Raw genomic sequence first — 12,778 nt, 5'->3', positions numbered from 1 at the left:
CCCCCCAATAAAAATGAAAACGTATTGTACGGCAGTGTTTCCGAAACGGAGCCTACAGCTGTTGCAAAACAACAACTCCCAGCATTTCCAGACAGCCACTGACTGACCAGGCATGTTGGGAGTTTCGCAACAGCTGGAGGCACCCTGTTTGGGAATCACTGGTGTAGAATACCCCTATGTCCACCCTATGCAATCCCTAATTTAGTCCTCAAATGCGCATGGCGCTCTCTCACTTCAGAGCCCTGTCGTATTTCAATCAAAAAGTCTAGGGCCACATATGGGGTATTTCAGTACTCGGGAGAAATTGCACTACACATTTTACGGAAATACCCCATATGTGGGCGTAAAATGCTCTGCGGACGCACAACAAGGCTCAGGAGTGAGAGCGCACTATGCACATTTGAGGCCTAAATTGATGATTTGCACAGCGGTGGCTGATTTTACAGCGGTTCTGACATAAACGCAAAAAAATAAATACCCACATGTGACCAGATTTTGGAAACTACACCACTCACGGAACGTAATAAAGGGTATAGTGAGCCTTAACACCCCACAGAATTTTCATTAAAGTTGGATAGGAAAATGAAAAGAAAAATATTCTCACTAAAATGCTGGTGTTACCCAAAATTTTTCATTTTCACAATTGAAAATAGGAAAAAAGCCCCCCAAAATGTGTAACCCCATTTCTTCTGAGTAAGAACATACCCCATATGTGGATATAAAGTGCTCTGCTGGTGCACTACAATGCTCAGAAGAGAAGAAGCGCCATTGGGATTTTGGAGGGAGAATGTGTCTGAAATTGAAGGCCATGTGTGTTTAACCCCTTAAGGACCAAGGACGTATGAGTACGTCCTTGGTCCCGCTCCCGTGATATAACGCGGGGTCCCGCGGTGACCCCACATCATATCACGGCGGGCCAGGTGTCATAGTGAAGCCGGGACCCGCCTCTAATAGCGTGCGGCACTGATCGCGGTGGCGCGCGCTTTTAACCCTTTAGCCGCGCGCTGAAAGCTGAGCCACGCGGCTAAAAGTGAAAGTGAAAGTGCCCGGCTAGCTCAGGGAGCTGTTCGGGATCGCCGCGGTATAATCGCGGCATCCTGAACAGCTGTACTACAGGAGGAAGGTCTCTTACCTTCCTTCCTGCAGTCCTATCGCCGATTGAATGTTTCAAGCCTGAGATCCAGGCTTGAATAATCGTCGAAAACACTGATCAGTAAAAGATCAGTAAATGCAATGTTATAGCCCCCTATGGGGGCTATAATATTGCAAAAAAACGTGTAAAAAAATCATTAACCCTTTGAATTTTCCCTTCCCCTAATAAAAGTTTGAATCACCCGGCATTTCCAATAATAAAAAAACAGTGTAAATAAAAACAAAAATAAACATATGTGGTTTTGCCGCGTGCAGAAATGTCCGAATAAAAAAAATATACTGCTAATTAAATCGCATGGTCAATGGCGTACGCGCAAAAAAATTCCAAAGTCCAAAATAGCGTATTTTTGGTCACTTTTTATATCATGAAAACATGAATAAGAAGCAATAAAAAAGTCAGATAAATGCAAAAATTATACCGACAAAAACTTCAGATCACGGCGCAAAAATGGACCCTCATAGCGCCCTGAACACGGAAAAATAAAAAAGTTATAGGGGTCAGAAGATAACAATTTTAAATGTATAAATTTTCCTGCATGTAGTTATGATTTTTTTCTGAAGTAATACAAAATCAAACCTATACAAGTAGGGTATCATTTTAACTGTATGGACCTAGAGAATAAAGATAAGGTGTCATTTTTACAGAAAAATGTACTACGTAGAAACGGAAGCCCCCAAAATTACAAAATGGCTGTATTTTTTCAATTTTGTTGCACAATGATTTTTTTTTCCCATTTTGCCATAGATTTTTTGGGTAAAATTACTGATATCATTACAAAGTAGAATTGGTGGCGCGAACAATAAGCCATAATACAGATTTTTAGGTACAAAATTTTAAGAGATATGATTTTTTAAAGATAAGAAGGAAAAAACGAAAGAGCAAAAACGGAAAAATGCCCAGTCCTTAAGGGGTTAAAAAGCCCCCATAGTGCCAGAACAATGGACCCCCCCCACATGTGACCCCATTTTGGAAACTACACCCCTCACATAATGTAATATGGGGTACAGTGAGCATTTATGCCCCACATGTGTCTGACAGATTGTTGGAACAGTTGTCCGTGAAAATGAAAAATTAAATTTTTCATTTGCACAACCCACTATTCCAAAGATCTGTCAAACGCCAGTGGGGTGTAAATACTCACTGCACCCCTGATTAAATTCTGTGAGGGGTGTAGTTTCCAAAATGGGGTCACATGTGGGGGGGTCCACTGTTCTGGCACTATGGGGGGCTTTGTAAACACACACGGCCCCTGACTCCAATTACAAATAAATTCATTCTCCGAAAGCTCAATGGCGCTCCTTCTCTTCTGAACATTGTAGTGCGCCAGCAGAGCACTTTACATCCACACATGGGGTATTTCCATACTCAGAAGAAATGGGGTTACAAATTTTGGGGGTCATTTACTCTTACCCCTTGTAAAAAATTTACATTTGGGGGAAAAGCAGCATTTTAGTGAAAAAAAAACTATTCTTTTACACATCCAACTTTAACGAAAAGTCGACAAACACCTGTGGGGTGTTAAGGCTCACTGTTATGTTCTTTGAGGGGTGTAGTTTCCAAAATAGTATGCCATGTTAGTTTTTTTTTTGCTGTCCTGCCACCATAGGGGCTTCCTAAATGGGACATGCCCCCAAAAACCATTTCAGCAAAATTTGCTTTCCAAAAGCCTTCTCTTCTGAGCATTGCAGTGCACCCGCAGTGCACTTGACGTACACATATGGAAATACTCAGTAGAGATGGGGTTACGAATTTTGGGGGACTTTTACTACTATTACCCCTTGTAAAAATGTAAAATTTGGGGGAAAAGCAGCATTTTAGTGAAAAAAAATATTCATTTACACATCCAACTTCAAAGAAAAGTCGACCAACACCTGTGGGGTGGTAAGGCTCACTGGACCCCTTGTTACGTTCCTTGAGGGGTGTAGTTTCCAAAAAATTATGCCATGTGTTTTTTTTTTTTGCTGACCTGGCACCATAGCGGCTTCCTAAATGTGACATGCCCAACAAAAAACATTTCAGAAAAAACTCACTCTTTGAAATCCCATTGTCGCTCCTTCCCTTCTGAACCCTATACTGCGCCCGCTGAACACTTTACATACACATATGAGATATTTCCTTACTCGAAAGAAATTAGGTTATGAATTTTAGGAAGATTTCTCTCTATTTACCCCTTGTAAAAATCCAAAAACTGGGTTTACAAGAGCATGCGAGAGTAAAAAATGAAGATTTTGAATTTTCTCCTTCACTTTGCTGCTATTCCTGTGAAAAACCTAAAGAGTTAACACACTTACTGAATGTCATTTTGAATACTTTGAGGGGGCAGTTTTTATAATGGGTGTCATTTGTGAGGTATTTCTAATATGAAGGCCCTTCAAATCCCCTTCAAAACTGAACTGGTCCCTGAAAAATTCACATTTTGAAAATTTTGTGAAAAATTTGAAAATTGCTGCTGTATTTTGAAGCCCTCTGATGTCTTCCAAAAGTAAAAACATGTCACCTTTATGATGTAATCATAAAGTAGACATATTGTATATGTGAATCAATATATAATTTATTTGGAATGTCTATTTTCCTTACAAGCAGAAAGCTTCAAAGCTAGAAAAATGCTAACTTTTAAAATTTTTTATCAAATTTGGGAATTTATCACCAAGAACTGTCGATGAAATTTTACCACTAACATAAAGTAAAATATGTCTTGAAAAAACAATCTCGGAATCAGAATGAAAGGTAAAAGCATCCCAGAGTTATTAATGCTTAAAGTGACAAAGGTCAGATGTGCAAAAAACGCTCTGGTCCTTAAGGCCAAAATGGGCCTGGTCCTTTAGGGGTTAAAGGGGTATTCCAGGATTTTTTTTTTATTTGACTATACTACAGGGGCTGTAAAGTTAGTATAGTTCATAATATAGTGTCTGTACCTGTGTGTGACAGTTTTCTCACCATACTTCTGTGGTATTCACCCCAATATTTATTTTTAACAGCATGCAAAATAACTGTCTCAGATCTTTCCCAGGTTGCAATGAGGCCGAGACCTGACTCACTAGTTTGTTGATGACAAATAGCCTGTCTGCTTCAATGGGTGGAAGGATCGCTTTGTGGGAGAGATATCAATCTGCAACTAATGCAACAGCTGTAGGAACCCTGATTGGAAACCACAGGTCTTTTGAGTGGATGCAGCTCATTTATGTTTCAATTGGTGGGGTGACTGATGTGTGGGAGGGAGGAAAATGGATTTATGGGATTTGTAGGCAAAAAAGAAAAACTCACACAGGAAGTACCAGTCAAATAAAGATAGCACAATGTTATGGTGGACTCACGAAGCACAGATCCTTCCTAAGCATGTACATTACTCTCTGCCAGGTACGTACTAAAATCCCCTTATGGTGGATAACCCCTTTAAGTTGAAGGATACTTTGACATGAATTGCTTATTTTCTTTGGTTGATTGGTGTGATTGGTTGATTCAAAATCTGCAGTTAGGCCGCGGCCACTTTAAAACAGTGACCAGTGGCGGCTGTAATGACCGGAATAGGATTTATCAGCGTCTAAAATCCAGGTAGGGTTTTAGCTTAATATTTTAGTTTAAAAAGTGTGTGTTATACGTCGATAAATATGGTAATTTATATTTTGATACAAATTGTTGATGAGTTTATAGATTTCTCTCCAGATATAACTTTAGTGAATCTATAGTCACTAACAACTGTCTGAACAGAAAGATGGGTTAAGTACTTTTGGTTCATATTTCTAAAAAAAGGACAAATTATAGATTTTGTGATATGTTGGCGTGGTTGTGGCTGCTCTGGTACACTTTACTATATCCTCTGGACATGCCCAGTGTCTTTTTGGGACGCATGCAAGTTATTATTGCAAGGGCTACTCGGACACCACACATAGTCACCGCAGTCTGTACTACTCATTTTACAATTACATAATTTTCCCCGAGCAGACAGGGATCTGTTCTGTCTTGCATTTAACCCCTTCCCGCAGAATGTCATATATAAACACCGGGTTGTGCAGTGCGTTCGCGCATCCCGGCGTTTATAAATGACATTCAGTTAACCCGGCGATGCGCAGCATCGCACGGGTTAACTGGCAGAAGTCCCGCTGTTTCCAGCAGGGGACAACTTCTGCTTCACCCCCAGGACCATCCATTGATGGTCCTGGTCAGCGATCACTGTGATTGGTCCCTGTGGACCAATCACAGTGATCTGGGGTGAAAGTTCAGATCCCTCGCACTGCCCGCCCCTGGAAGTCGGGCAGAATGGGGGACGAAGGCTGCAGGGGCTCGCGGGGACCTGCGGCATTCGGGGGGAACACGTGGGGACCGGCGGACTTACCTGATCCAGCGGCGGGACCGAGGAGCAGCGCGGGACCGGCCACGTGGACGAGCAGCGACGGGTAAGTATGTAATCCTCAGAGGCAGCAGTGAAGATCTTCACTGCTGCTTCTAGGAGTCTGAAAACTACAACTCCCAGCATGCTTAGACAGCCTTTGGCTGTCTGGGCATGCTGGGAGTTGTAGTTTTGCAACATCTGGAGGGCCCCCGTTTGGAGACCATTGTATAATGGTCTCCAATCTGTGCTCTTCCAGCTGTTGCAAAACTACAACTCCCAGCATGCACTGACTGTCCAGGCATGCTGGGAGTTTTAGTTCAGCAACATCTGGCCCTTCAGATGTTGCCGAACTACAACTCCCAGCATGCCCTTCAGCTGTCTGGGCATGCTGGGAGTTGTAGTTTTGCAACTACTGGAGATACACTGGTTGGGAAACATTGTTTCTAACTCAGTGTTTCCTAACCTGTGTGCCTCCAGCTGTTGCAAAACTATAACTCCCAGCATGCACTAACAGACCATGCATGCTGGGAGTTGTGGTTTTGCAACAGCTGGTGCACCCCCCCCCCCCCCCCTGTGAATGTACAGGGTACATTCACATGGGCGAGGCTTTTACAGTGGGTTTCTCGCATCTTGAGATGCAGCAAATTTTGCGCTGGGAAACTCGCTGTAATCCCCCGCCCATGTGACTGTACCCTAAAAACACTACACTACACTAACACAAAATAAAATAAAAAGTTAAAAACACTACATATACACATACCCCTACACAGCCCCCCTCCCCCAATAAGAATGTCCGGTACACCACTGTTTCCAAAGCATAGCCTCCAGCTGTTGAAAAACAACAACTCCCAGTATTGCCGGACAGCCGTTGACTGTCCACGCATGCTGGGAGTTTTGCAACAGCTGGAGGCACCCTGTTTGGGAATCACTGGCGTAGAATACCCCTATGTCCACCCCTATGCAAATCCCTAATTTAGGCCTCAAATGCGCACGGCGCTCTCACTTTGGAGCCCTGTCGTATTTCAAGGCAACAGTTTAGGGCGACATATGGGGTATCGCCGTACTCGGGAGAAATTGCGTTACAAGGTTTGGGGGGCTTTTTCTTCTTTAACCCTTCATGAAAAGGAAATGTTGGGGTCTACACCAGAATGTTAGTTTAAAAAAATTAAATTTTTTACACTAACATGCTGATGTTGCCCTATACTTTACATTTTCACAAGAGGTAAAAGGGAAAAAAGCCCCCCAAAATTTGTAACGCAATTTCTCCCGACTACAGAGATACCCCATATGTGAGCGCAAAGTGCTCTGGGGGCGCACAACAAGGCCCAGAAGGGAGAGTGCGCCATGTACATTTGAGGTGATTTGCACAGGGGTGGCTGATTGTTACAGCGGTTTTGACAAACGCAAAAAAAACAAAACCCCACATGTGACCCCATTTCGGAAACGACACCCCTCACGGAATGTAATGAGGGGTGCAGTGAGAATTTACCCCCCACAGGTGTCTGACGGATCTTTGGAACAGTGGTCCGTGAAAATGAAAACTTGCACAGCCCACTGTTCCAAAGATCTGTCAGACACCAGTGGGGGGCAAATGCTCACTGTATCTCTTGTTACGTTCCTCAAGGGGTCTCGTTTCCAAAATGTTATGCCATGTGTTTTTTTTTGCTGTTCTGGCACCATAGGGGCTTCCTAAATGCGACATGCCCCCCGAGCAAAATTTGCTCTCAAAAAGCCAAATATGACTCCTTCTCTTCTGAGCATTGTAGTTCGCCCATAGTGCACTTCAGGTCAACTTATGGGGTACCTCCATACTCAGAAGAGAAGGGGTTACAAATATTGGGGGGTATTTCCTGCTATTAACCCTTGGAAAAATGTGAAATTTGGGGGGAAACACACATTTTAGTGAAAAAAAATAATTTTTTTTTACATATGCCAAAGTCGTGAAACACCTGTGGGGTATTAAGGCTCACTTTATTCCTTGTTATGTTCCTCAAGGGGTCTAGTTTCCAAAATGGTATGTCATGTGAGGGGTTTTTGCTGTTCTGGCACCATAGGGGCTTCCTAAATGCAACATGCCCCCCAAAAACCATTTCAGAAAAACGTACTCTCCAAAATCCCCTTGTCGCTCTTTCCCTTCTGAGCCCTCTTCTGCGCCCGCTGAACAATTTACATAGACATATGAGGTATGTGCTTACTCGAGAGAAATTGGGCTACAAATATAAGTATACATTTTCTCCTTTTACCCCTTGTAAAAATTAAAAAATTGGGTCTACAAGAACATGCGAGTGTAAAAAATGAAGATTGTGAATTTTCTCCTTCACTTTGCTTCTATTCCTGTGAAACACCTAAAGGGTTAAAATGATGACTGAATGTCATTTTGAATACTTTGGGGGGTGCAGTTTTTATAATGGGGTCTTTTGTGGGGTATTTCTAATATGAAGACCCTTCAAATCCACTTCAAACCTGAACTGGTCCCTGAAAAATAGTGAGTTTGAAAATTTTGTGAAAAATTGGAAAATCGCTGCTGAACTTTGAAGCCCTCTGGTGTCTTCCAAAAGTAAAAACTCGTCACTTTTATGATGCAAACATAAAGTAGACATATTGTATATGTGAATAAAAATTTTTTTTATTTGTAATATACATTTTCCTTACAAGCAGAGAGCTTCAAAGTTAGAAAAATGCAAAATTTTCAAATTTTTCATAAAATTTTAGGATTTTTCACAAGGAAAGGATGCAAGTTACCACAAAAATTTACCACCATGTTAAAGTAGAATATGTCACGAAAAAACAATCTCGGAATCAGAATGATAACTAAAAGCATTCCAGAGTTATTAATGTTTAAAGTGACAGTGGTCAGATGTGCAAAAAACGCTCTGGTCCTTAAGGCCAAAATGTGCTTGGTCCTGAAGGGGTTAAAGGGGTTATCCAGGAAAAAAACTTTTATATATATATATATATATATATATATATATATATATATATATATATATATATCAACTGGCTCCAGAAAGTTAAACAGATTTGTAAATTACTTCTATTAAAAAATCCTAATCCTTTCAGTACTTATGAGCTTCTGAAGTTTAGGTTGTTCTTTTCTGTCTAATTAATCTCTGATGGCACGTGTCTCGGGAAACGCCCAGTTTAGAAGAGGTTTGCTATGGGAATTTGCTTCTAAACTTCTAAATAAGTACTGAAAGGATTAAGATTTTTTTAATAGAAGTCATTTACAAATCTGTTTAACTTTCTGGAACCAGTTGATATATAAAAAAAAAGTTTTTTCCTGGAATACCCCTTTAACCTAAAATCACAATAGTGATCACAATAGTGAGCAACTGGAAAACAACTGCTGTCCCCTCTATTGATATTTTAATAGCAAATTTAAATAGGGGCTGTTACATTCTGTAACATTTACCAAATGCTTGTCTCCTTGGTCTCACTTGGTTACCCTACAATTTGTATCCCTACAATATAGAAGGGGTAACTCGTCCCATTTACAATAAGTACATGTTAACCTTCAATTTTTTTTTGGTAACATGCTGACAGCCGAGGTACCCCCCCCCCCCCCCCTCTGTCATTTACAATTCCAAATTTCATGGAGTCTGTCTAGTAGGCACTGGTCTTGGTTATGTCCCCGCACCTAACATGCCACCTTACCACAAACCTGTTTTAGTTTTCTTTTTTGTTAAATTGTCCTTAGGGATACTTACTTGCATTTAATGTTCTTTGCTAGCATACCTATACATGCTGCTGAGCTATTGCATGATTTATTTTTATCTTTTGTCCATTACAGTATCCTTTGTTCTTTGTTATATTTAAAAAAAAAATCTCAATAAAAAATTATTCATTGAAATAATGAGTCTACTACAACTCACACCAGTCAACCACTTTGCCACCCCATCACTCTTGATGGTGCCACCTCCATCCAGGCCTGGGCCACCTGGCTGGGTCAAAATTTCCTAAGAATAATTTTGTGCCTGTTTGGCACACGTGCTACATCTTTAATGCTGTTAAACATTCCTGGAGTGGGTCCCAGTGATGGGAAAATCTTTGAGGAACATGTTACTTCTAGTAAGGTCTGGGTCGGCTGGCTGGGGCAAAATTGTAAAAATTCAGCTGGCAAAGTTCGGAAAAAATCTGTGCCAAATGACACTGATTACACAGCACTACCATCACCTCTGTTGTCCACGGGCTGATGCCAGTAACACCAGTCCGCCACTTCCTGCTGTCCTCTGGCTGATGACAGTAACACCAGTCTGCCACTTCATGCTGTCCACTGGCTGATGCCAGTAACACCAACGACCACCTTCTGCTGATCCACTGGCTGATGCCAGTAACACCAGTCCACCACCTCCTGCTGTATGCTGGATAATGACAGTCCGCCAATTTTGTAGCTACTCCCAAAAAGGGTAAAAAAGGGAGAAATCCATGTCATCTTCTTCGCATGTTAGACTAAAAAGCTCTTGCTACTATCAAAAAGGGATACATTTTTGAATGCTTGAAAAAAGTCACTGCTGCTTCAGATACATCTGTGTGCATTTTAAGACATGGTTTACCACTTGTTGCTAAAACTTAGCTTTAAAGGGGAACTCCGCCCCTAGACATCTTATCCCCTATCCAAAGGTAAGGGGATAAGATGTCTGATCGCGGGGTCCCACCGCTGGGAACCCCCACGATCTCTTCTGCAGCACCCCCTGTCATTTGTTGTATCGTGACATCATGGCTACCACAACCCCTCCCATAGACTTGCATTGAGGGGGTGGGCTGTGACATCATGAGGGGGTGGGGGGTGACATCCCCATACTTCAGCCCCTGTATCGTCAGGGTGCTGCAGGACAGATCGCGGGGTTCCCTGTGACAGGTCCCCTGTGACGTGTACCCTGTGATCAGACATCTTATCCCCTATACTTTGGATAGGGGATAAGATGTCTAGGGGCAGAGTGCCCCTTTAAAAACACTTAAAAACTACTTGAATACATACTTAGCAGTGTTAGAGAGGGCTTCACAGCTGTTAGGCAATGTTAGAAACGTGTTTGGGACTTATTTTAGTACTGGTTCGTGCCAAATCAAGCCAGATCAACCCGACTATTTTGGAAAGGTACTGCAAAACTCTAATGGTAACCTTCTGAACCAGGGAGACTGCATTTTTCGCATTATCACAATCTGTAGTCTCAATGGGGACAGCCTGATCTGTGAGTACAAGCTGTTGTGCAATAATGCCACAATGTTTTATGAGACTAATGTACTGTACATGACACAAAATGTATGCAGATTTTCCACAATGTGGGTCCATCATACACATAACCCCATGATGTGGAAGGTAGATGCCCTAAAAATGCACCTTTTTAGGCAAGCCTACCACATTCCTCATCTATTTCTAATCTTTTTTTTTTTTTTTTTTTTTAGGACCCAACTCCTATATTATTCCTTAGAACCTGACTAGAGATGAGCGAATCGAAGCTGACGAACCCAAATTCGTTACGAATTTCATGAAATTTTTTTTTTGCAACAAATGCGAATATCGTCGCGATTCGATCGCTTCATTAAACTCCATTTTACAGTGTTTCAGGCTATTGGAGACCTAAAATGGCGGATCCATATGTCAGTACATGGGGCAGGGGATTATGGGAGGGTGGGAAACTGCCACGGGAATGAAGGTAGGCGGATGACCCTGAATCACATGTGAGATGCATCCTATCAGCATTAATTGACCCCTGTGATGTCACAGCCCTATATAATCGGCAGCCATCTTGCCTCTCTTCATTTCATCCATGCACTCAGAGATAGAGAGGACGGGACTGCATGTGTCTGACTAGCTTATACCACCGCGTTACACTGCAACTGCTAGTCACATCAACATTGGGGAAAGACAGGAGTGCAGAGTGCTGTGCTGTTACACTGAGAAGGATCATTGATAGCTAAACCTCCTATTCACGTTATTTAGCATTGCAGCAGAGAGTGGCAGATAGCTGTCAGCTGCCTCATACACATCAACAAGCTGCATGAATTTTATGAACCATCTTATCTCCTCATTTTTCAGCGCAATTCAGTGTTTTTTTTTTTTTTTGCTCCTCAAATCATCTGCTGCTCAGAATTGTGTGACAGAGTGCAATTTTGGGTTTAATCCCTGTTTTTATTTATTGTGGTGCTGCACTGTTGGGTCCTGCTGCTGTTCACAAATAAGTTATTTTTCAGTGGACTATAGTGAATTTTTCTGCCCTCATACGTGCATAACACATGCCTACATCAAAGCAGTCTACTATTCTGTATCTGTAACAAGTCTAGATACAGGGAAAGTCCTGAGTCCTGCTGGTGTTTTTTTTTATATTTTTTCTGCATATTGTTGTGCATATTTCTGCCCTCATCAGTGCATACCGCATACGTACATCCAAGAAGTTTAACTATTTTGTACTTGTTAATCTGTCAAGGGCCTACATACTGTGAAAGTCCAAACAATAGTATTCACCGGCTGGTGTTTTACAAGAATACAGATTTTTTTCTGCGTATAGTTGCACATATTTCTGCCCTCATCAGTGCATACCGCATACGTACATCCAAGTATTGTACCATTTTGTACCTGTTAATCTGTTAAGGGCCTACATACTGCAAAAGTCCAAACAATAGTACTCACCAGCTGGTGTTTTGCAAAAATACTGATTTTTTCTGTGTATCGCGCATATTTCTGCCCTCAACAGTGCATACCGCATACATACATCCAAGTAATGTACAATTTTGTATTAAACCATTTTATACCTGTTAATCTGTCAAGGGCCTACATACTGTGAAAATCCAAACAGTACTATTCCCCGTCTGATGTTTTACAAAAATACCAATTTTTTTACTGCGTATTGTTGCGAATATTTCTGCCCTCATCAGTGCATACCGCATACGTACATCCTAGTAGTGCACCATTTTGTACCTGTTAATCTGTCAATGGCCTACATACTGTGAAAGTCCAAACAATAGTACTCACCGGCTGGTGTTTTACAAAAATACAGATTTTTTTCTGCATATAGTTGCGCATATTACTGCCCTCATCAGTGCATACCGCATACGTACATCCAAGTATTGTACAATTTTGTACCTGTTAATCTGTCAAGGGCTTACATACTGTGAAAGTCCAAACAATAGTACTCAACGGCTGGTGTTTTACAAAAATACAGATTTTTTTCTGCGTATTTTTACGCATGTTTCTGCCCTCATCAGTGCATACCGCATGCGTACATCCAAGTATCGTAGTAAGAAGGTGAGTCGGCACTGCCCCTCTGAGAGGTGAACCATCTTTTTCAATCTTTTCC

Source organism: Hyla sarda, chromosome 8, assembly GCF_029499605.1.
Source record: "Hyla sarda isolate aHylSar1 chromosome 8, aHylSar1.hap1, whole genome shotgun sequence".
Classification (NCBI taxonomy): Eukaryota; Metazoa; Chordata; class Amphibia; order Anura; family Hylidae; genus Hyla; species Hyla sarda.
This window is presented reverse-complemented; position numbering follows the sequence as displayed.